At 51.5% G+C, this 25,209-nt stretch overlaps 1 long non-coding RNA gene across 1 annotated transcript; it reads right to left on the bottom strand.

Moving 5' to 3' along the window:
* On the bottom strand, window positions 1-24,491 carry LOC311423516. The gene is made up of 3 exons (XR_014685734.1): window positions 24,384-24,491; window positions 2,376-2,510; window positions 1-219 (listed from the first exon to the last, which is right to left on the bottom strand). It is a non-coding gene; the product is annotated as an uncharacterized lncRNA (long non-coding RNA).
* Window positions 24,492-25,209: the final 718 nt, after the last annotated feature.

Raw genomic sequence — 25,209 nt, 5'->3', positions numbered from 1 at the left:
TCCCCTTGGCAAACCCCTGCCTGCGCGGTGCATTCAGCAGCTCGGTGCTGGAAGTGCCCCACAGGACCAGAGCCTGGCAGAAACCAGGGCTGCACTCGTAAGGGTTGCTGGCAGAGGCTGGAGGGTGCCATCCCTTGGCAAAGCCACCGCTCCCGCCTGCAAACAGCTTCAGATAACGACCCCGATGATAATTGGCTGCCTGCTTTCTTCAGAAATCGGCTTTAAAAAAAAATAAAAATAAAAAAAAAAATCACCGTTATTGTTGTTGTTCCAGGGCCAAGGGGAAGAAAAATTCCTTCCCTGTTTAAGGATCTTTAACACCTGGGTAGAGTTTCACTTCTCTCAGCTGCCTGCTTCAAGGCTTGATAGCTACTTCCTAATAACTCCGGGCTGGATCCAAAGCTCACTAAGTCAGCCGGATTCTTTCCATTCACCCAGCGCTGATCGGACCTTTCTTGGCCGATTTGAAATCACTTGACACCCTGACTGTGTGCACACATGTAAGAGTGAGAGGCTGTTATTTCGAGTGGCTCCTGGAATGGCTTTTTCATGTGCGCTTAGCTGGGGCACAACCTGCCTGCGGGAAGGCTCCCGGGGAGTTTGTGTCTTGGTGGCATTGCGCAGGGGGCTTTGTGCTCAGCTCTCCCAGCCCAAGACACACAGGAGAGAGACCTTAGTGCTCTCCAGGGCTCCCCTTGCCTGCTGGTGGCTCCTGCCCGCTGTTTGCCCTCGGGGAGCCCCTGCCATCAGCAGGAGCAGGCTCCCTGGCACGCGGGGCAGGCTGCGCGACGCGCTCGTGGCCCCCGTCCAGGAGATTTCAGCTGTTTGCTCTCGGCCGGGGCAGGTGAAAGCTGCTGGGGTTGAGCAAGCGGCTCTGCAGGAAGCTGGGTGATGGAGCTGGACGCTCTCCTCTGAGTCAGGGCCGGCCCCGCTGCCCTCCAGCCGGGCCCCAGGGACCGGGCAAGCCCTGCGCTCGCCGCGGCTTTCTCCTCCCCGTCTGCGCTGACCCCGTCCAAGTATTGCTGCTTGGATGGGATCTCTTGGCTCCGGCTGTTGCAGAAGCTCGGGAAGTGTTGCAGGAAGAGTCATGCAAACCTCCTGGCCTGGCTGAAAACTGCTTTCCCCTCTATCCCCGGCCCGAGTTGTTGTGCCGGGTTGCTACGAGCTGCTAAACAGATGCTGCGGTGCCCCCAGCGAGGGCTGCATCTCATTAGGGGAAGAAATGAACCCTTTCAACAGTGGTCACAATCTGTAAAGGCTTTGGGAGCCGTCCAGACCTTGGCGGTGGTCACCAAGGGCTGACTCTACACCCATAAAAGAGGCTTTGGGTCCCAAACAGCCAGCACAAGGCGGCCTTTGAGGGAGTACGGCAACATCTGAGCTGGCTGGGAAAAACATCTGGGAAGGAAGAGAGGCCTGAACAACAGGCCACAGACATGCCTTGCCCACCCCACCAAGGCTCTTGGCAAAAGCGTGACCCCTGGAGCGGGCTCCTTCACTTCGCAGTGTCCGTGGTGCTTGGACATGCCCGCAGCACAACAGAGAGACCTCAATCCATGCATTGCCTGCTCCGTGCTTGGATAAAAACACGTGCAGCCAGCCTGTGATCATTTCCGTGCACGGTACACCTGACGGGTATGCAAGGCTTCAGGTCCAGCCGCATGAAACACGCACGGAGATCTGTCTCCTGCACCGTGCGTGCTTGGCACGGGCAAATCTGTCTGCGGCATGCACGGCGGGTCTGTCACGGCACCGCCTGTGCCCGGACGGAGCGTGATGGATGCTCAAATGCTGGCAGGCAGCGGTGCCCCGCTGCCACTGGAGCCCTGCCGTGAGCAGGGAGTGAGCTGTGTCCCCGTGCACAAGCATTTGTGTGTGTCCGAGGGCTGCTCGTGCCCGCGCGTGCGTGTGTGCAGAGCGTGTGAGCCCCCATGTATAAACACGGCAGCAGGGAGAGTGCTTGCAGCCCCCAAACTTGGCGTTCCCGGCGCAGCGCAGTTGCAAGGTTAAGTAAATATCTGACTGCGAGCTGAGGAAATGAGTCAAAAAACATTGAGAAAGAAGAAACGCAGATCTCCGGAGAGACAAACTCCATGCACGGCCTGTCCTTATTGTGACTGCGTGTTCCCGGCCTCCCTTCTCCCCACCGAGCCTCCTTGACCTGGTTCTTCTCAAGCTGCCACCAACTCCCCACGCCGAGGGGGCAAGCAGAAGAGAAAAGAAAGCCCCAGCAGCTCCCTGCCCACCTCTGCGGCCATCCCACCCTGCCTGCACCTCACATCCTCCTGCAGCATCCCCATGCCCGGGCTGCACCTCGTCCCTGAATCACGCGTGCATCTGGAACGTGCTAGGGCACGAGGAGTTCCCTGTTTTACCTGGGGAAATCCCAGGGCTGGGAGGACGTGCCCAGGTGATGACAACCCCCTCGCACTCCCTGACAAGCGAATGGGAAGCTGGTGAGCGCCGTTTGAATGGCATCCAGGAAACGAGATGTGGCATCTCGGAGACATCTAAAAAAAAAAACCGAAAAAAAAAAAAAAAAAAAAAAGACTGAGAATAAAACAAAAACAGCAATCACGCCTGATGGGAGAGGAATTGGATTCTGGCCTCCCCTCTGCTTCTCCCCTCCTCCCCCCAGCCTTCTGGAGGCCCGAGCTGAATGCAGCTGGCTTAGTTTGGCTAATTGGCTCTGTCAATCAAGTGTCAATCAGGTCAGCTCTTGCAGCCGCTCCCGCCCGGGTGTAAGAAGTGTTAAATCCATGGGGCTGCCGGCTGGGAAAGCAAAGGTGACCGGCAGCGTCTGATGTGGTCTGGGGGATGTTAAACCTCAGAGCTGGCAGGGGAGGTGTGCTGGACCCGGTGCCTGGCACCGCTCTGCTGTGTGAGCCTCCACGAGCTGGTGCCTCAGTTTCCCCACTCCTAAAGGGGCTGAGGATGGCCACGGGCACCCCAGAGGATCACTGCTGGCTGCCAAACCAAACCCCACGGGGCTGAAAACCCCCAGATTTGTTCCACGCACGGTCCTGGAGGCGCTGCCCCCTCCTCTGGCAATGCGTACTTAGATATTCGGTGCCAGAAAAGAAGGAAATTCCCTCTTTATCCTCTGGGAGGGTGAGTGAGGGGTTAACCACAGGGGTGGCTGGGGAGGAGAAGGGGAAGGCTGGCAGCGATCCCCCCTCTGTGTCACAGCACGGCAGCGGTTAAGCCGGAGGTGCCACCTGGGAAGCAGAGACAGGTCTGAAGATGCTTTGCCAGTTACTTCACTGTATAAACAGCTTTTCCTTCCTGTCCCACAACACTATCTCTCCGTGATACACTAATTACCCAAAGCGCAAACCAGACAAAAAAGAAAAGGAGAAAAAAAAAAAGAAAGAAAGAAAGGAAGAAACAACAGATTCTGGTGCTGGCTTTCCCCGCACGCTGAGAGATCTGGCAGCAGTGGAGGGAGGGGACAGATGCTGCTGCTCTGTTTGCCCGAAAACAAAGGAGGAGAAGATTACACTTGGCTTTTGAGTTTGCTTATGGCGAGATCAAACCCGCCGCAAGCCCGTCTGGCTTTCAAGTGGCAAAAGCCTCGGGTTATGGACTGGGGGGACGCTGCCTGGCCAGGCGAGGACCTGCCTGGGTAAAGGTGGCACCCAAGGAGCGGTGGCACCGGCTGGGCACTGTTTTCTGAGCTCTCCGCCCTCTTCCAGGAGGGGAAACTGAGGCACGGGGTGATTCATTGTGCACGTGCCCTGAGGTTAAGGGATTTGGGGGTGGGTACAGGGGGACATCAGGGGGAGAAGGACGGCTGGGGGTTGATGTCTTGATGCAGGGAGCTAAGGGATGGGCTGGCATCTCCGTGAAGGGCAGCACAGTGGAAGTGCCAGGTTTGACAGAACTGGCCCAAAGCCACCTCAGCTGGTGCTGGTACCTGCTTGGCCCGCACACCAACCCCTTTTCCCCAGCTGTTGTAATTTCCAGATCCCAGCAAAACTCCACTGCTTCACCCACAAGCTCCAGCCAAATGCACTTGGTGGGGAAGGAGTTAAAAGCTCTGGCCTGAGCAGTTTTCTAGCCCGTGGCTTCTTTCCCCCTCTCCCTCCCCAATTTCCAAAAAAAAAAAAAAAAAAAACAAAAAAACACCACATTATCAAAAACCTGCCTGGAATCCTCTCAGCCAGTGACACAGAAAATTCACATTGCGGAGGCTGCCAGGGCGACAACAAATAGCAACAGTAAATACAGCTGCCTGGAGCTCCCGGCTGGTGCCCTGCCCGCGGGCTGGGGCTCAGGAAGGGCGTCACGCTTCGGCACGAAGTGCTCAGCCTCTGCATTTCCAGAGGACCCTCGGACTTCTTGCTGCCTCTCCTCGGGTCTCCTCTGCTCTGTTACCCATGGCCCCTGGATGTGTCCTCTGGAGGAGTCACGGAGCCAACACGACCAGTTCCTGCTGAAGCACATCTCCTTCCTTCTCTCTTTTGCTCCTTTGCTTTCCATCTCTCCAGGAGCCTGCACATCGCGCACCCCGTGCACTGAGCTGGGTCTCTGCAGACCCCGTCGGCCTCATAGAGGCTCTGGGCAGGACCCCAGGGACCAGGTTGGGATGTTCCTGCTGGGAAATCCCTGCCTTTGCCCCCAGGAGCAGCTCAGCTACCCCCTTGCTCACCAGCTCGATGCTGCATCTCTACCCACTCCCCCTGCGCCTTATTCCCGTCTCCCCCTTCCTCCTTTTTTGCATGTTCCCCTTCTCCTTCCCCTCCAGCCATCACTTGCACTTCACACATCTGCCACACTCACTTTAGCAACAGGTAACGAGGCCGTGTTTGGCCTAGAACTGGTAACACTAAAGGATATATATATATATTTTTTTCCAGCATCAGCTTTTTTTCCAAGCTGCGGCGGGTTCCCGTCCCGCTCTGCATATCTGATGTTTATTTTAAGTCAGTTGCCGGGTGGAAGCTGTGTCCCTGCAGTTCCTGTTCTTAATCTCTGCTTTTTTCCCCTCTTTTGCTTTCCTTCCTGCTGCTCCCCACCTCCTTGGTGCAGCACCTGCAGCCCCGGCCAGGAATATTGGGGAGATGGAGGCGCCCTTCCCGGAGCTGTCTTTACATCTCAGGCCTCCTCCAGGGCATTGAGTCTGTCTCCACTTAAAATCAGCACCACAAACCCCACCAGAAGGGTCAAAGCAGTGAACACAGAGGCAGAATTAAAAGGCAATGATATGAAAGATGGGAAAGCTTCCTCTTGGCTTCGTGGGAGGGCACAGAGCAAGCCTGGACACCCACGCAACAACCTGCCTCCGCTGGGTGACTTGCAGCAAAGGGGAATCCAGCAGGGAGCTCCCCAAGTTCAGACATCCTAAAGAGAGAGGCTGGATGCTAGGAATTAAAGGAAGATCCAGGACAGCCCCTCTCGGCCACGCTGTCCCCACCGGGAGACCCCCCAGCAGGAGGCAGAGGCTTGGTGGCACTGCTCAATGTCACCAGGGTCGCAGCAGGCGCCTGGCACAGCAGGGACACAAGGGCCAGGCTCCTGCCTCCCACCTCGGGCTCTTGCCTGCCTCCCAGTGCCTGGCAGGGGGGGAAAGAGAGGAAGATGGATGCAGATACAGGGCCGCCTGAGGGATTTGGGAGGTGAGATTTATGAGGCTGTGTCTTGGAGAAGCTTTCAGGAAGGGGGAAAAAAAAAAAAAAAGGAAACCCTCCTTCAGGTGGCTGCAGATCTGTCTTGCTGGTGGTAGCAGAGATCTTACCCTGTCAGTGCACACAGAGGAGGGTCTCATCTCTCAGGGACATTGTGGGGACTTTGGGAAGGTGCCTTTGGCTGCTGCAGGTGGCTTGGTGCCACGTCCCGGGCACAGGCAAGGGGACGTCATGGGGAGATGCTCCCACAGGCACTGCTTTCCTGCCTGGGACCCCGTGTGTCCTGCTCCCAAGGGTTCACAGGGCAGCAAGTCGTCCCAAAAGCTCCAGGAGAGGAGCAGAGGGCGCCCACTGAAGGATAACAGGGGGGTGAGGGCAAGGCTGGGTGCCCCGGCCCCCTGCTCGCTCCTGGCTAGGAGCTGAGCGCGGTGGAAGGAAGAAAGAGCAAAGCCAGGAAAACTCCTTCCCCATCATATTTACTGAACTGCTCTGAGTTATGACTGGAGGCCAAGATCTGGCTTCAGGCGATTGCCTAAATCATTTAGGAGCTGACAAGGTAGGGAGGGGGGAAAATGTTCTTGTAATTCTTCAGTCTGAGGTACATTAAGGAGCCATAAGCCATGTCGAGAGCTTGAATTACATTAGAGAGATTATCCTGTTACAGTTCATAATCCTGGATAATATACCATCCCGCAGCACACCTGCCAATGATAAATCTCGCCCCGTAATGGGGCAGCCGTGACCCTGGCGGTCCCGTAGCCCTCTTGGCATGGAGCGGTAGCACCATGCAGACAGATGGAGTCAGGAGGGAGAGCACGGAGGAATAACAGCCTGGCAGCGGTGTCTGCACTGAGGGAAATTCATGGCGGGGTGGCTCCACGAGGATCTCAACGTGCTGGGACTCCCTGGACAGGTCCTCGTCCTGTGGGCAGCATGGGCCTGGGACAAAAGGGATATAAAGGGAATGGACAGCAGGGCCACCAGGCTCCATAGGGGCCCCACGCGGCCCTGTAAGTGTAGGGCTGAGGATGTGGCCCCGGCCAAAGCTCACAGGATGAGGAGTGGAGCCTGGCAGCCAGATGGGCAGCAGCACCCTCGGCCAGGGCAGGATGCCTCCCCCAAAAGTGGGGATTTCTGGCACCCAGCATCACGTCTCTCAGTGGGAAATGGGGAGGGATGGGGCTGGGGCACAAAGGGATGAGGGAGAAGATCAGGTAGAGCAAAGAGCCCGTCTGTGTAGAGCAGGGCACCAGGATCAGAGCTGCCTTAGCCCCTCGGGGAGAGTCGATCAGCTGGGGAGGGGATCTGCAGCCCAGAGACCTTCCCTCTCTCTCCATGGCATAATCCTGCCTGTAATGTCCCACAAGAGGCCAGCAAGCCCCTGAATCCATAGCCTACCCACTCAGCTTTTTGGTCTCAGCCATCTCCCAGCCTTGCTGCCCTGCTCTGCTCACGGCAGCCCCCTGGGCTATCAAGCCATTCATCCTCATCTCCAGTCCTCCTCCAGCCCAAGCTACTTCCCTGCCCTATAGCCATAAATCCTGCTGTCCACCTGGATGCTGAGCTGACCACGCAAACACTGCCAGGCAGCATCTCCCTCCTGCAGCCTGCAAACCCTGCCCTGCAAACTGCAGCTGCCCCACTTCAGTCTCCCAGGGGAAGATGCTCTGCCCCCCAGGCCAGCCTGGCTCCTGATTTTGCTCCTGTAAACTGCATCAATCCACCGATGACACTAATTTACACTAACTCCCCAAAAGGGAGGGAACGGGACCGTGTCCACCCGCTCCTGGACGTCTCCTCGTCTCCTCTTCCCTCCTGCCCCTCTCTCCAGGCCTGCTCCCCGTGCCCTTGATGTTTTCTTTAATAACCGCTTGCTTCCAGGCTGCTCCGCTCTGAGGCTCAGCAGCTCCCAGGAATTCCTGCTTCTGCTCTGGCTGCCGGCCTCTGGCCAAGGTAAATCCCCCCCTGCCCTCCCCTCCCCAGCACCCATCACCTGCACGGCCCCAGCTCGGGGTCTGCAGTGCTCAGACAGAGCCCCTCTGTCCTGCGGGGATTTGCAATTTCCCCGATGGCCCTGGCGGATACTTGACAAGAAAACCTCTTCTCTCCGGCTTGTGTGTTTTGTTTAAGTGCTTTGAGATAAAGCCCTTTTATCACGTTAAGAGCCTGGTTGCCCTGGTTTCTTCCTCTGGCCTGAAGGCCATTCTTTTCCTCCCTCTTGTTTTTGACCTCAGGTTCAAGAGTGCTAGACCTCCCTGGTTCAGAGGAGACCTTGGCAGCCAGCGTGACAGCCAGTGTGGGAAAAGCCAGGGCAAGAGCTGGAGAGGGCTGCTGAAGGCCCAGCTCACCCAGGGAACAGCTCCCAAACCGTGCAGGAGAGCAGGAAGGGAAGAAATGTAAGAGGAGAGCAGGCACGTACTCCTCCAAGCCTCTGCTGCTCGCTCTTCCTTTTACCTTCCCTTTTCTCTGGGCCACCTCCTTTTATTTACTCTTCCACCCTTTCCCACTCCTCCTCCCTGCTCCTTTCTCTGCCTGTGCCTCTCTCCTCCTTTTTCTCACCCATGTTTTGCTTTCCTTCCCTCCTTCTTTCTCTCTCTCCCTTCCCCTGCGGCTTGCCAACTGCCAGCAGATGACATCTCCTTTCATGTTTGGGGCTGAGCGGAGGCTCTGAATGTTCGTTTGATTCCGTTAAGATAATAGCTGGTTCACTGTCAGACGCAGACTGATCAGTTAAAACCTTAATCACTGCCTGTCTACTCACATGGCACTTATTTTTTAAGAGATTAATCCCCTAAGCACTGCACCAGCATACATTCAGGCTCAAAGAAAAGGGTGGGTTTTTATTATTATTTGATGCGTTTACTGTTTCTTTTTTTGCCCCCACCTCCTTTTTTTTTTTTTTTTTTTTTTTTTTTTTTTAATGCATCCCTCTGCTTCTTCATCTGATGTTCAGAAGACATCTGACCCCCGGCACCAGTCCCTTTGTGCCAGGCATGCCTTGGAGGCCAGGGGAGATGGAGGCACTGCTGCTCCTGTCCTGGGCTCTGGGAGAGGCAGGACAGCGTACTGGGCTCAGGACAGAACCCAGCTGGGGACTTGGGGACTCAGGACAGCCAGGCTCTGTACATACTCCCCCCATCACACATTTTCCCCCATCACCGCCTTCATCTCCTGTCCCTTCCCTATTAACTGCAGGAACTGGCGGTGGTAAAACACCCAGGCAGCAGCAGTAAGAGGCTCTGGTGAGCACCTCGCAGCTGGCTGGGGAAGCTCGGTGTCCACCTCTGACCAGGATTTAGGCAAAGCTCCTCTAAAGTGCCTGGGCTTAGTGCCTGCCTGCAGTGAAGCCGTGCCTCCTGCATGGCCACAGCCCCACCGTGCCCAGCCCGCTGCTGGCACCGCAGAGCTCAGCCGTGAAATGCTCAGGTAACAGCAAACTCAACTCTCCTCCTGAGCATTTTAATTAACAGAGAACACCCGATTCCCCCAGCTTAGACTTTGCAGTAGGTGCAGAGGAAGAAACTGGACGGTGATACAGAGCCCATCTCCCCGCTTGCCCCAGGGCAGCAGTGAAAAACTGCTTTTATGCAGCAATTTGCTTTCACCCAGCTTCAAGTGTTTCACATCTTCACCTCCATCCTCAAAGGGAAATGGGCGCTGAGAGCTCATTTGCCTCAGAATCACCCTGCAGCTGAGGGCAGAGCTGCTGGACCAGGCTTCCCAAAGCAGCTGCCCAAAGGGATGCTGCTCCGCTCCCCGTGAGACTCGGCCTCGGAGCTGAGCTGGGCTGAGGAAGAGGATGGTCCCACCAGGCAGGGTCCTCCTCACTCCTCCTGGAACATGGGGGAAGCACGGCAATATTTTCTGAGTGCTAAAGGCTTATGAAAACCTTCTTTACGTTTGCCTTGTGATCAGAGACAGAAGAGACGTAACAGCCTGAAGCCCACGGTTTGCTTTAGCGCTTAAATACAGAGAAAATTACTTAAAAATAGAGGAAGTTCAGCACTTTAAAAAAAAAAAAAAAAAAAAAAAGTTCAGCACTTAAAAATAGAGAAAGTTCAGAAAAAGCAGATCTTTTACTAACATCCAGGTAACGTTTTTCAGTCTCCTGTTCCCCGTGGTGGTGGTGAGGAATGACTGAGTTCTGCATCCATCCCACCGTGGCCACCACGCTCCGGAGTGCCCGGTGCTGTGACCTGCCTCTTGCTGGAGGTCACAGCTTTATTTGCATGATGTGCAGCATGAGGGGACGCGGCCGCCCGGCACACGCGAGGGGTCCCGAAGGTCAGTCCTCGGCCGAGAGGGTGCTGGTGGTCCCCGTGCCCACAACGAAATGGCAAAAGTGGTATCGGGAGCTTCCTACAGACGGGCTCTTCTCCCTGGCACCGCAGAAGGAACCTCCAGCAAGGTCTCCAAAAGCTCCTTGAGGGACAAAGCAGCTTCTTAGCAGCTCCCTGTGAAATACAGCCGGGGGTTTTGCAGCCTTGCCTCGGGGTCTGGCAGGATGCTCGGTCCCCAGGGCTTCGTTTCCACGTCCTGCTGCTAAACCCACACCTGCAGTGCCATCAAAGCAGCGACGGCGGTGTCACCAGCTCCTGGATGAAAGAGGTGGAGCTGCTGGCAGCAAAGGAGCCCTCAGGATTTGGTAAAATAAAGTTGGAATTATATGAGAAGAGGTTTTTTTGTCAGCTGCCTTTGGCATTTCCTATTTAAAATGAAAATGTAGTGAGAGAACAGGCTCTGAGTGTATTTTGGCAATTTTCGGTGAAATAAAACAAAACTGTCAGAAGGATCTGTATTTACACACGAAGGGAGAATTCACCTCCAGACCTTATTCTGCCGATTCCCCAAAACATTCCTGGGGCCAGAGTGAGGTAGGGTTAGAAAAAACAAAGTGAAAAGAAGAGACAAATGTAAATAAATTATATCCGGAATCGTAGTGATAAAGTTTAAGAAAGCTTATGGATGGGTAAAGCAATCTCTAACTAATGGAGATCAGGACGAAACTCTCCCAAGGGATTGGTTATCCCATAAATTAAGAGTCAGTAGTGTCACAGACCCAAGCCCCGGGGTCCTGAAGCATTGTGTAAGTGCCACAAGCACAGGAGCACCTGGGGCTGGCCGTGATGCAGATCGCAGCGCCGACAGCCAGAGCCCAGGCTGGCAGTGGCCGTCCACGTTTCACAGCGATGTAAAAAAAAAAAAAAAAAAAAGTCTGTAGTAGTAAATGAGTAACAACACGTGAATCTTTTCGGGAGGAAAGGGTGTGAGCTCTAACTGAAGCCTGCCTCGACTTTGATCTCGTATGAATAGGCTAGACCTGGCAAGAAGTTTCCTAGGATGCACACGAGCCTTCAGACATGCTAGGAGCAATCCCCGGCGTTCGTACAGGCCAGAAAGTTTCTGCCTTCCCTGCCTGCACAGACATTAGCTGGAGTTCACAGCTTATTTATGTTCACACTGTGGCTTAACTATTTTTGGGAAAGTAACTGCTGAGCAGAAGGCAGGCTAAGCCATGGGTCTGGACCTTCGGGTGGGTGTTAGGTGCACAAAGTACGCTCCAGTGCAAGAAACTTTTGGATTTCAGTCTCTGGCTTTATCACGGGGGAGCCCAGGCAGTTGTTTTGTTTTTTTATTTCCTCACTTAAGGCCTAAGAAAAAGGGGGCTGCTTTGACAGCAGTCACAGAGTTATTTAGAGCACTCAGTTCTTAACAACATGTTAGCAGATTATTTGTTAACAAAATCCAGACAGTTCCTTTAGCATAACAGCTACACCTTTGCTCAGAGATCTCTGCGCTGTTAGACTAACACTGTTGTGTAGCTACAGCCTACAGGGGTTCTTAATCTACCCTGTAAAGCAGCTTAAACTTCTTCGTCTCTTATCAAACTGCACGAGGATCCCTCTCTGCCTGACCCTAAAATACAAGGGCTGCACGCCACGCTCGGGATAACCAGCCTGATACAGTCGGAAAGATCTGCTTGCTAATACAGAGCCCACCAGGACCCTGCAGAGAGACACCTCATTAATAACAAAGAAAAAAATCATATCCATCCAAACAAGCTCATTTTCTAAACTTACCCGAGCAAGAGAACTATCTGCCTCTGCCAAGAAGCTCCAAAAGCCCTGGCCCCTCACAGCTGGCCATCAGCAGGTCAAAACCCCATGGTTAGGAGGAGAAATGAAAACCCACAGCATCACCTGTGGCTCCAATTTTTTTCAAATTTTAATGAATTTTTTTACATCTCGTCCTTTATTGCAAACCGTGCTTTCCCCTCCATGCTCTTGAATGTGAACATTTGAAAAAAAAAAAAAATAAAAAAATCTTGTTAAACTTTTAAGATACCAAGGAAACAATTATCCAATTACTCTGTTGGTTATTTATTATTGTTGCTCAGGCTGTGCTCGTTGCTTCACAGCTAGAGTTGAGCTTTGCACCTGAGGTTGATATTAATAAATAATAGCCATGAATTAACAATACGCCTCTCGCCACCTTAATTTTATTTGTGTGATCTCAGGCCCAGGGCTTTTACGTGCCTCTGTGCTCACACCAGTGCCAGCCAGGGTTACCGGTGGAGGGGAAATCACTGCACATGGAGCTTGTGGCCAAGCTTCCCGGGGATATTTAAGTGTTTAACTCCCACTGAAACTGCAAATCGCTCCGAGGCTCCCAGCCTCAGAGACTTGCCCGAGCCTGCGGTGGATCCGGGAGCAGCACAGCGCTTCCCCTGGGTTCACACCCTAACTGCGAGATCCTCCCGTCGATATCGCAGGATCTCAGGACCGTTTAACAGCCCTGACAAACAAACTGGTGCCGAGAAGGAGCCATCTCCTCTTCTCAAAGGGGCATGGATGCAAAGAGATGGATGAAGTAGCTTGGGGAAGACTGCATTAGGGTTTGCTGGAAGCTCCAAAAATCGAGCAGCCACCTCCTTGCCCCCATCGCCGTGCCCTGACCTCCGGGACCGTCTCTGCTCTCAGAAAATGAAGGCAGGCAGGGTGGAACAGATTGACCAGCCCAGCTTCCTGGAGGTATTTCCTACCGACTGTTGCCGGGACATACAATGAACAGCGATAAATATCCCGGTGGAAAATATACGGCTCCTCATCTCCCAGTTGTGTTGCCGCGAAGAGCTGGGGATAAATTTTCAAAAGGCCCTTTCCCTCTTAGGGGATAAATCCTTCAGGACAAATCCTCTGGTGGGAAGCAGAGAAGAGCCAGAAAACCCCGTGACCCTGCCTGCAATCGTGGAGCCAACAAGTGGTCAAGCTGAGGTCAAGGGGCCAAAGTGGGGCCAAAAAGGATGCTTTCTGCCAGGCCCATCTGCTGGCAAACAGACAGCAATCACCCCAAAGGTGCAGCACGGATCAAGCTCCAGGACTCAAATGTTTCTTCCCCCAGACAGTAGCAATTATCATAATCAAGCAGTTGACTCCAATTACGCCTTCCTCTCATTACAGCCGAGGGGATGGACACAGCCACGGCAGCAAAGGGAAAGTTCGCAGCCGTGTCGCCTTTGCATATCTTAATCTAAAATGACAGGGTGTGACATGGGGGGCCGGTGACCCTGCCAGCCTTCAGCTGTTCGTGTGGCAACAATTTCCAGCACCAAATTACTCCCAGGCAGGGCTTGATTGGAGGTTCAAGGCAGCAGGAGAGAGAAGCCATTTAGGGGACTGAAACATTCTTCACAGCCCTATTTAAATACAATTTACATTCCAGGCTCTGCTGTTTGTGCATTGTTAATTGCATCTTGTACCTTAGTTTATTTTATAGTTGAAAGGTTTTTTTCTTTGCTGTTGTTTTTCAAAGGCATGCTCTCCTTCCTTATTTATTTTTTTTCCTAAGGGGCTGTTGTTCTCAGAATATAGTTATATTTCCTGGAAGGGAAAATAGATTAGTAGATTGAAAGGCCAGAAGAGACAAACAGATCATCTAGATGACCTCCTGGAGAAGACAGGCCAGGACATTTTACTCGGTAATTCCTGTGTCTCGGTTTGTCCAGACTTAACCCAATGCCCTGTGCTGGGTAAAATGCCCCTTCCAGAAAGGCAGCCTCGATCCTAAACCCATGAGGTTTTGGGGTGCCTCACTGGCTCCCAGGGTGGCTGGTTCCAGCACTGGGAGAAGTCACAGGTGGGGACCCAAATAAACACCTTCTGCCCTGCAGGACAGCATGGACACTTGGATCCAGCCCATTTGCATGGTGTCATCTCACAGATACAGCAGAAACCTGTTACCTGTTGTAGTCAGAGCTTGAAGGAGGAAAGTGCTAACTCAGGAAAGGACACCAGCAAAACCCATCACGGCAGGTGTTGTTTAATAAAGACACTGCCCTCAAAAGATGAGCACTTGGCTTGTGCCCAGGTTAAAGGCTTTCAGCTTCCATCATTTTTACCTGAGTTTGTAGCAGACCTAAGGTGATTTGGTCACTCTTGGTCTTTGTTTCCCATCTGTAAGGATGCTGGTGCCTCGTGTTGCTCCAGCCCTCTCAGAAATTTACTGCCCTTTGTGCGCTCGGTCAGCCTAGGGAGCCAGTGGAGGATGAGATGCATTGATTACAGCATGGTAACTGGATAATGCATGGACCATTTTCATCACCTTTCCTCTCCACTGACCAAAGAGTTGTTGGTAGGAGACTGAACGTGGGAACAGACAATGATTTAGTTGATTCAGAGGGAAAAAAAATGCAGAAGACAGAGTGGCTCTGGTTTGAGCACCTTTTTTTTTTTTTGCATTCAATTGAAATGGGGCATACAAACCAAAATAAAAGCACTCACCCAGCTCTTTGCATTACTAAAATATGGTGCAGAGATCAGATTTTTCCTGTCGCCCTAAAGCCTGTGGACACTGGCAATGAGCTCCTTCTGGCTGGTGCCAAAGAGCAGGCCAAACCCAGACAACACAGCTGACTTTCCTACTTACAATCCCATATTCTCGTACTGATTTTGCATTACTGCATGTGACCACACATTGTGGAGGCTAAGAGAGAAGCCTTGTTTTCTAGCATTACTTTAACACACACTGTGCCAGTTGCCTTGCACAAGGTTAATTTAATGGCAGCGTGGACAGAAAATCCTACGCAGCAGAATTATAGGGGTGCAGAAGTTTAACTCTTCTCAGATGGACTGTACGAGCTGCCCACAGGCTGACTTCTGTCCTGGTGCAAATCTGAAGTAAAAGGTTTTCACCAGTCCCTTCTCATTCGCTTTGCAGAAAGGGTGGCTGCAGAAGTGGAAAATGGGTTTTGAATTTCCAAACTTGGGTGGAATTTCAAATCCCAGCTCTGGCTGTAAAAACAAGCCAAACAAAACACCTGTTGGGGGAGCACAGGGTTAAAACTTTGCAGATTTTTTTCCCTCATTTTTCCAGCCTGTTCTGCTATTGGGTTTGAAAAGCCGATGTCTTTTGTGAGGGTACTGGATTATTTGTGACTGGGGGCTTTCCACCAGGTTAAAGGCCAATTTGGATGCCCAGTAGCTGGAGCCAGGACCCGTTTCTGGGTCTCAGGACTGTTTGCTTCAGTGAAGACCTAGGAGCAAACAAACTGAGTTGAACAAACCTGAAAGCTAAGATCTATCATCCAGGTGACAGCCAGAAGAAAAGCAAAACCACCCAGTGAAACCTGTGGGGAAGGCACGATTCTGCCCGGAGTGGCACCGAGCAGCACCGTCAGTTTGTAGCTTTTTTGGCATTCTTTTCTTTGAGCCCCATCTGCTGGAGTCCCGTGATTTCATGAGACATTTATCGTTCATTCAGTTCTTCACATTAAAAAAAGAACATTTTTAGCCCTTGCGGCCAAAAGACAGAAGCCTTAAGACCAATAAATAAATAAATAAATAAATAAATAAGAATGAAAGAAAAATGTTTAAATCTGAAGAATTTTGGGACAATCCCATGATCTCACAATTTCTGAATGCTCGTGGCTGGGAATATCTGGTGCTGCCACTGGTACAAACAGCCTCCCGGGCCTGGTTCTCATTTCCACCAAGGTCCCATCACACCAGTCTGGCAGCACTGGAAGCTGGTGTGATATATAAAGAGGTGTCGGTGTAAATGACAACTAAGCCCACTTGACCCCAGCGAGCCTACTCCTAATTTACTCCAGCTCTGGGGAGGTCCGAGGCAGACACCGGCTCAGGAAAACTTGACGGAGAGACAGACAAATGTACGCCGCAACCTGCTGCTGCTCCAGAGGCCTCCGAGCCAATTATTTGGGTGATCTCACTCCTCCCTTCCTTCTCCTTTCTCTCCCCCCTTTCCCATCACGTGCTCGCTTCCAGCAAGCGCACGTCCTCCTGCAACAAAAAGCAGTGCCGCGGAGGAATGTGGAGGGTTTGAAAGCCCCCCGAGAGCAGGTAGATCCATCTGAGCGAGAGTGGAGTGCCTGCCTCCTCCGAGTCAGGAGGGGAAGGCAGGAGGAGATCGGTTTACATAAGTACTTTGCCATATGAAGAAATAATTTAGTAGTATTAATAGAGGTTAAAGTTTCCCAGGAATCCAAAACAGGCCCCGCAGACACAGGTGGGTTCTTTCACTCGCAGGGATGGGGAACGTAACCTGATTCCCTCCGGCCGAGGGGAGACGGGAGGGTGGTGGGGGCCGTGGGTCCTGCTGGTGCTGGGCTGCGGGGCAGGGGCTCTGCTGCGGGCTGCAGTAACCACACCAGCTCCATCGTGCCCAGACAGGGCAGGATTGGCACGGGCAGGGGTGCTGGGTGGTACGGAGACTGGAGCTGAGCTCCGGATTGAGCTTATGATGAGGAAGGGGTTCGTGGGGACGATGCTGGCAACACGCACGCATGTAAGCGTGGCCCCTGCACGCTCCTCACGTGGTGCTGCGGGCACGTGCAAGCAGGCACACGTCGGAGTGTGCACCAAACGTGCTCAGCAAGGTGCCTGGAGTGTGATGCACAGCGCTGGAAACATCCACACGTGCAGGGCTTGGGTAGCACAGACCAACCTGGAATCACCTCCTGCCTCTGTAGGACCCCGCAGCTGATGCCCAGCCATGATGCACTCCCAGCACCTCCTGCAGAGCAGGACTTGAATGCCATGAAATGGATAAAATGGGACAGAATAAATGGATAAAATGGCATTAGGCTCTTAGCTAATGTTGCTGACTACACATTGCATCAAACACGGAGCTTTTTACAACCCACGGAGCTTTAGGCCACCCCCAAAATAATGATCTCTCAAAGTGATCACGGTGTTCTCGCCCTGTAAAACACATCAGACCGAGCTCCAGCCCACCCCACGTGGGGCTGTGCTGCCTTGCACCAACTCGGGATTTGGCCCTCGGCCTCCTGATCACAGACCCCAGCACACGTGGCTGCTGTTCTGCTCCGGAAGGGACTAACAAAGAAACAAGAATATTTGTTAATATATCTTTTTTCCACTGAAAAGCACTTAAACCTCCTAAGACACTTTTTCCAGACATCTAAATCTTTTAAAAATATTCTCTAGACTCCATAAAACTTATATTTTCCCTGGGTTCTCCCGTGAGTTATTAAAAACCTGAAGTCTCTACCTTAAGAGCTTAGAGTTTGGTCATGATCAGAAATCCAACTATGCAGCATGGCACCTTCTTGTGCATGCAGAGGCACAACCCACTACCTTCGTGGGGAATAGCCGAGTGTACTGCAGAACCAGCACAGTCAGAGGAGAACAGCCCAGACTACAAAGAAACGAGCGATTTTTTTGGGGTATCCAGGCTAAGACAGATCGAGGGATGTGTGTTTGAGATGACAGAGGCTCGGCGCGCTCTGAAAACACAGGGTGCTTTGATGGATCCTCCTGGATTGGCACCGCAACGTTTGTAGCTGTTGGAAAACAGAGTCGCATTCGCACTGTTTACTCTTTTCTCAAGCACCACCTGAAAATGTCTGAATTTTTAATGGCAACATCGCTGGTTTCTTCCAAAGAGGCCCTTAAAAATCAGGGTTTTTTCAAGGAGCTCCCAAAGCCGCATCCAGCCACCCTTTTATCCGCACCAGCCCGGCACGGAGCGCTGCTGGTAGCAGTACACCCAAAAGGCACCCGGCACGGGAGGACTTTGGAGGGTCGGAGCAGGGTGTTTCTTTCCATAGCTGCTTTCCTAGACCAGATCCATGCTCCAACACTGCTGGAATCAAAGGGATCGTAATACCCTCCCTGGTTCACTTAAACATCAGTTTGTCTGGGGCATGAACTCTGCCAACAGCAGCTCCTGCAAAGTGCTTAGCTCTTTTTCCCCCCCCCCCCTTTCTTTCCTTTTTAAAAAAGCTTTCTCTTCTCCTCCCTGCTCTTGCCTTGCTCCCTGCCTGCCTCCCCGTAGCCTCCCAGAAGCGCTGGCGTGTTTTTAACCCAGGCATGAAACAATCCCACAGCCGCAGATTGTGATGTTTCAGATAACATACGGAGAATGTAAATCCTGTCAGCAAGTGCAACAGCCATAAAAGGCTAAAATGGATTCCTGCGGATTAGAAATAAAACACAGAAAGGGCCCTGTTCTCTCACTTTCCTCATCTCACAACCTCCTCCGCCTCCCCTCGCCCTCCCTCTCCTCACTCCCCTTAAAAAATCGCCTGGAAATGCAAGGGGCGTTTTTTTTTTTTCTTTTTTTTTTTTTTTCATCAACTTAAAAGAAAAATAAAATACATTCCAGGAAAAGGACTGCTGCTAAGAAAACTAAAACCAGAAAATGCTTAAAGATGTTTTAATGACTTAAACACAGGGCCGGGATTGTGTCTAAAAGTTTCCACATTTAAAAAAAAAAAAAAAAAAAAAAAGGCAAATTCAATATTAAATGTCCCCCCTCCTCACTACCACTGCTGCTGTATTTCTTTCTCGAACCATCTGATTTAAGCAGCGTGTTATTAACACGGCCAGCGCGAACAGACACCGGCCCACGTTTAGGCAAAGTTTATGCTCCTGTTCCGAACTAAAAAGGCCCAACTGAAAACGCTCCTAAAATAATGAGCGGGGGTCCTGGAGGCTGTTAACAAGCAGCTGACAAGCCCCTGCTCTCGGAATTAGACCCTCATTTAGAGGGAGATTAGCCAAAATCTTCCTTCTAATTACTGAACAAGTCCGGCTGCCTTTCCAGCCCGAATTTGCTGGAGGAAGGAGCCTCCTCCTAGAGGGTTGGTCCTCAGCCCCCCACCCTGAAGCCAGCCCATGGAATTTGTCACCATTTGTCACAATTTGGCCGCTTGTGTTGCGGAGGGGCCTGGCTGCCGAAGGGGCACAAAGGGCTAAAATCGGACCCCTTCACGCAGCAGCCAGCATGCATCCTCGAAGGCAGGGCAGGGCAGGGTGCTAGGGCTGCCCGTGGAGCATCTGGGACTTCGGAGATGTTCAAAGGGAGATGCGGGGAAAGGCCCCGCCAAGCTGCTGGGCAGGAGCAGGAGAGACAAAAAAACCTCCTGGTAGAGGCATCAGCCCAGATGTTAGCACGCGGATGGCTGTCTGCAAGGCACAGCACCGGGAACATTGTGTTTAATTGAGCAAAATGTTCTGGGCTGGATGCAAAACCCCAAGCGAGAGTTGCTGCTTTGGGGCAATGTGAAGGGTAGGTAAATAAATGGGGACAGGATGAGCTTCGCCTGCTGAATGCCATCTGTCCTGTTGATAGGTATGACGATGCTCATGCACACACAGACACTCCCCAAAACCAATCCCTGTCGATGGTGGGGTAAGAAATATTTCAGTAGTGCAAAGAAAAAAATATTGCCTGGGTGGGAATGCTAGAAGGGACCCATGTCCTGCTCCTACATCCCATCTCTTCCCTCTCTCAGTGTCACTTTGTCACTATCAACCTCCACCTGCAGGTGAAGCCAGAGCTGCCCAGCAGTGGCAGAGATGAGGACAAATCTTAGACAAGGGCTGGGACACAAGGACCATGGCTGGAGAACAGTCCAAAGGTGTGTGTGTCCCCTGGATGGAGGGGAAAGCAACGGGACCGAGGGCATTTCTCACTGATCATCGCAGCTCTCCAACCATTCCCATGGGTTCTCACCTTCTGTTTCCTTCCAGCGTAACACCATCTACCTAAATCTTTTGGTGACAAACCAATGGATTGAAATCAAAAACCTGCCTGCATGCAAACGCGTACTGGGGTAGTTTCAGAGCAAGTTCATCTGGTGGTGTGATGGAGCCTTTGGTGGGGCCGTGAAAAATGAAAAAACTGAGCTGAAAACCTGGCCATGCTTCCCATGTGCAGCCCGGCCACCAAACCCGCTGCAAGAGGAGCTGTCGTGGAAAGCAAACAAAAAAGCTTTAGTTTCCTTTTCCTGATGTCAGACCCGCTGGACCAAGGCTCTTCTCACAGCTTTGAGAGGCGGAAAGTCCTCTCCTGTGGGGATGTGCTGGGAAAATAAGCCTGGGTGGGACCAGGGGATGCACCAAAGCTCAGCTGAAGGCAACCCGCCCTCCTCTCCCTCCTCTTCCTCCTCTCCCCCCCCCGCAGGAGGGACCTGCTGAGCCCAAACCAGCTCCGCAGCAGCCACTCCAGCAACCTTTCTCCACCTTTACCCAAAAGCTCATTCCTCTTTTCAATCCAGCATTCGGGAAGTTTTTTTTTTTCTTTTCTATTTTTTTTTTCTTTTTTATTGAGAACGTGCAAGCGTGTTTGAAACCCAGATTTCCATCCAAAAGAGTAGGAGGCCGAAGTCAGACTTCCCAGACCACAAAGACGCACAGCTCAATCTCTTTCCAGCCAGAGTTTCCATTGTATTCTTCCCAGATGAACTTTAAAAATATATGTGTGTGAATGTGTGTGAGTGTGCGCGCAAATGCATGTATTTTTTCTTTAAAAAAAGAAAAAATAGAAAAAGGCGAGCAAGCGAGTGAGGCTTTTAGGAGGTTAATAAACCGACCTGTTGCCAAGTTGGATATGTGCATGGAAGGGGGGAGTTGAGGGTTTTAATCCCAGCTTTTGATAAATAGAAGACATTCTAGTCATAATAAAACGTGTTTTACACTTGAGGGGGGGAACAAGGGGGAGAAAAAAGGAAAGTTTTGGCCAGGCACTGCAAGCTCCTGAGCCCAAACAATGAGGTTAAGAAACATAACTGTAACGCATTAGTAAATTGACAATGAAATTGCAGTTACTTCACTGGCTCTTTATTAAATAAACACAGCCTGAAATGGACCTGTCTGCCCCGGAGGTATTTGTATAGGGTTCGTATTACTAACTCAACACTGCTGCTAACGCACTCTCAGGCACTGCACACCCTGGAGTGCAAACACATTCCAGAGCAGACCCTGCAAGGTGGGGCCGACCTTGCTTTTCCCCTTGTCACTTTTTCCCTTTCGTTTAGACCCAGGGTTTTATAGCCACTGGCTGCTACCATGACATTTTATCCCCAGTCGCAGCTCCTTTCAGGACCAATTGAGCGAACCACGTGCGTGAACACACGTGCTAAGAGCACGCTCGTGGGCTGGGGCGATCCCACACCCTGTGCCCCCCTTCCTGCCCCGCTCTCACCCCTAGGAAATGGTCCTGCACCCCCAGGGCTCCTTCACACCCTGCTTGCATCTCATGGCCACTGCTTGCCCCCAGCTCCTTCAGTTCTCCTGCTCCTGCTCCCCAGTCGGCCCTTCCCACCTATACACAACCCCAGCTAAAAATCGCGCACCCTGTGACAGCGTGCAGAGCTCAAACCACATCAGTTACCCTTTATCATTTATCCCCAACCAGCAGCATCACCATGGCCCACTCTCCCTCTCCGTTGTGGTACCAACACAGTGGGCTTTCAGCATTTCTTCGTTCCTGTCCTCACGTGCATCCATCTCATCCACAGCCCTGACACCTGCCCCAGCTGCAGCCATGCAACATTAGGGTACAAGCGGCTGCTGTAACCCACAGGACACTACTGCATTTGGAGAAGCAGCTGCAGTTCACAGGCGAAGTGGAAAGCCCTGTTACAAAGCCTTCACCACTGACAGGCACGAGCCCAGCCAAATCCCAATCCCCCTCACGCCGGCGAACTCAGGTAATCCATCCCCGTGCGCAAGCACACGTTGGAGACAAGGGGAACTTCTGCATGTTCAGCACCTTGCAGGGCCTTGAACAGCTGCCAATGTCCTCTGGAGATGCGCCAAGCCAGTTCACGAGATGTGAATGATAGAGATTCTCAGCAGCCCATGGGGTCTGTAGCAGCCTGTGCTACTGTTGGCTTGCGTGGCCACGACACGCTTCTCCCTTGTTCTGAGACGTGCCTCCTGTGGAGTCGGGTTTTCTCAGCGAGGATTTCTGTTCCTGTCTGCAACTGAAGCGAAAGCGCTCTGCTCTTCTTTCATATGTGACCAGAACTAAAAGAAGCCTTGGGTTAAGTGTTTTCTTGCTCCCACTGTCATCAAAGGCCTTAAGGGAAAAGATCAGACTCTCACCGAGGTGAAATAGAGAGATAGGGCCTAACGAAGGACGCAGAACAGACTTTATCCGTCACTAATTCCATCCAACCAGTCTTCACCTAGGCTTGAAATTTCCCCAGCCACTCAAGGCTTGCATTTGCAAACCTTCACGCAGAAGCAAAGTCTGATGTGATGAAAAAGTGCATCGAAACTCAACTTTTCTGGAGCAATTATAAACACCTTCTGCATGAACCTGAGCCGTGGAGTAAGAAGAAGGCCAAGCAGCACATGCTGAGCAGCCCTGGATGTTCCTGCAGAGTACTGTCAAACAGATGGAGACAAAGCAGGAAGCAGAGATGCAGCCCCTGGTGGGAATTTGAGTAATATGGAGGAGATGGACATTTTGGGGATATGTCTTACTGGCACAGAAGACAGCAGATAAAAGGCCACCGTAAAAGCATAGTATAGTAACAGGTGAGGTGGCTTTCCTAAACCTAAGTGCTAAAGACAAGGGTAAGGAGGCTTTGCACTTACAGATGGGCATTGGGAACATTGGATAGTGATGGTTTAGGCTCCTCCTCTTCTTCCCTTCCCCTCATGTGCCAAACTGCATTAAAATCCATCAGGACCAAGCTCACACTGAGTATTTTCTTAGTCATCCTGTTTTTCCATATGAGCAAATGGCGTTGCTGGCACATCCAGCCCTTGGAAGAGCTTACCAGGGCGGGGAGAGGCAGCGAATTCCCCAGTTGTTTGTGATCCCTGCAGCACGACGGGATGCCTCTCCCGCAGAGACAACGTCCCAGCTCCACCAGGGACTGCTCGGAGCGGAGGTGGAAATCCCTGGCCAGCGGCGTGCAGGAGGTCAGCCCAGAGCTCCGAGGAATTCCGTCTGGCCCCACAGCTGAATGTGAAATCACGGAGACGTCTCCTGCTTTGCCAAAAGCAGTTTTAATCTTGCAAGGGAGTGAAAGGGAGAGCTTTCCACTGAGTTCTTTCATTCATGTAGACTAGTGGGTTTTTAGCCTTTTTTTTTTTTTTTTTTTTTTTTTTTCCAACCTGTTGAAGCCTCCAAGTTTCCCTCTGGAAATCCCATCCTGAGATGGTTTTCTCTTTGAGTTACCTTTTGCAGACTCCTCGGGTGAAGGCCTCCAGGGGCAGGATTGAAAAGCTCTGCAAATTTAAGTGTGGATGCAAATAGGAAGACAATGCTTTGCTCAGACATTTGGGCTGCATTTGATAGGATTCTCCTGGACCTCAGTCAGCCCGGGCTGTTGTTGGAGGGGAGTCTCTCGGGGAAGATGGCTCTGCCCTATGGTGCTATTTGTTCACAGAGATACTATTGAAATAAAAACTAAGATAAAGCAGTGTTGTGTGTATATCCAAAGATTGCCTAAGCACACAAATGGAGCACCAAGTTTATTGCTCGTTGCACAGCTCGCAATGCTGGCAATACGCAGAGCAGATCCACGGGACACGGGGGCTCAGGACCTCTTTAAAGGGGTTCCAACCTCTTCCCAGCTGGGAAAAGTGAAGAGCTCAACTGCAAGAAACTTGTATCCTTTGTGGACTTACTCTTTTGTATGCAAGTTTTAAGGCAGAGAAACTGCAAGACATGCTTTGCAGTGAGTAATACTGGTCACCGCCTGGAGTTTCCCTCTTCCCCCATCCATCCAGGTGGTTTTACACGTCCTGTATTCCTTTCTGTGGTTTCTCCCTGCTTTCAGAAAGGCCCCACCTTCCCCTTACCCATTTTCTAGGCATTCACTTGACATCTGGTAGAGAGGGATATAAGCCATTCTGCAATGAAATCTTACCCTGCCTCTTTTTCCAGCCTGCCTGACAGAGAACAAGTCAGCTGTGGGCCTCACCAACAATTTTAAACAAAAACCCACAATCCAGCAGGTCAGGCCATTTTAGCATATGTACCTTTTATTTGTAGCAGGCTGTTAATAATTAAGTGATGCCTTTCATACAGACATTTACAATAATTTAACCTTGCCCTTGCTGTGTAATTTATTCTTTGCAGAAGCCAATAAAAATAAAGGCCCCATATTTCGTCTCTCTCTCTCATTCTCCGTACATATATATAAATATATATATATACACATATATCCAGAATAGTGTAATAGGTTTCACATATTGTTCCATAGGTATCATTAGGGTAACAGAGCCAAGTGTCTCAGTTCATATGACTCTCTTTATAGGTGCCTTATAATCCACATAAAATTGAGTTTATGTTTCCTTTCCATCCACTGATTCTAAAACAAGATGAGGAAGGGTTGTCTCTCTCTAGTTTTTCCTTCCTAAGTCCAGTCCTCACTGCACCAAGTTCAAAATTCGCCCTTGGTGGTAACAACCTGCCTTTAAAAAACCCAAACTAGAGATCACCTACAACCCTTCTGTTGTAGTGTCTTACCTCTGACCATGGCAAGTCCTAAAGCCTCCAGGAAAAAGGTTTGAGTAATGCCCACAGAAGACAAGCAGCAAATCGCCTGCCTGGAGAGGAAAATCCTTCCTAAGTTTGTGAGTGAGTCATTACTCCTGTTTCCAAAGCCACAGAAGAGAGAACCCAGCAGGTAAGTGGAATAGGAGCACGGGAAGGGACTAAAAACAGAGATTTATTTCCTCTCCAAAAAAGTGAGAAAAAAAGCAGAGGAGAGGGAAGAAAAGGAGCCAAAGCTAGTACTATTGGCTTCACTTCCCCAGAAAGTCCTAAAGAGGCTACGCAGAGAAACAAAAGAAAAATATTTTCCCCTGAAGAAACATTAGCAAAAACACATTTATTAAAGCACAAAAAATTCCATAACACTTAAGAGACCTGATGCTCTGGAAAGCACAGGGCTGACCGCTGGGTGCAAGCCAGCGAGGCTGCGGGGCTGCGGCCAGCACAGCCCTGCTGCTCCAGCGGGGAGGGCTGAAGAGGTTGGGCTGCCCAGCTGCCCATTCCCCCTAAAGCAGGGCAAGAAGCCCAGCCTGGCTGATTCGAGCACCGTGGAAAGGGGCCAAGACCTTGGCCAGGCTGCTCCTGTGCTCCCAGATAAGGGTCGGCTTTGCTGGCCTTTTCCTGAGGTCTACACTGCTATCAAAAAGCTGCACTGGGTAGTCCATCTTCCTAAATGCAGCTGTGCCACACTTAACAAAGACTTTTGGGCTGCATAGGAGGAGTTGAGACACATTACAAGCCCCGTGGATCCCCTGCTCCATAAGGTCTGTGGTCTAGAACCTACAGGTCCTACAGGAGA

This window comes from Aythya ferina (genome assembly GCF_964211825.1).
Source record: "Aythya ferina genome assembly, chromosome: 25".
Taxonomy (NCBI): domain Eukaryota; kingdom Metazoa; phylum Chordata; class Aves; order Anseriformes; family Anatidae; genus Aythya; species Aythya ferina.
This window is presented reverse-complemented; position numbering and strand designations above follow the sequence as displayed.